This window comes from Arachis duranensis, chromosome 1 (genome assembly GCF_000817695.3).
Source record: "Arachis duranensis cultivar V14167 chromosome 1, aradu.V14167.gnm2.J7QH, whole genome shotgun sequence".
Taxonomy (NCBI): Eukaryota; Viridiplantae; Streptophyta; class Magnoliopsida; order Fabales; family Fabaceae; genus Arachis; species Arachis duranensis.
In genome coordinates, this window is record NC_029772.3 from 44,757,308 (window position 1) to 44,757,514 (window position 207).

A 207-nucleotide genomic window follows, 5' to 3' on the forward strand; every position below is an offset into this window, starting at 1 on the left:
CCATTAGTATGTAGTAACTATGTCTTAAAGCTATGAATAAATTCTATAAATCCTTCACCTCTCTTAAATAAAAAAATGTTTTTAAATCAAAAGAACAAGAAGTACATGAATTTCGAATTTATCCTTGAATTTAATTTAATTATATTGATGTGGTGACAATACTTTTTGTTTTCTGAATGAATGCTTGAACAGTGCATAATTTTGATC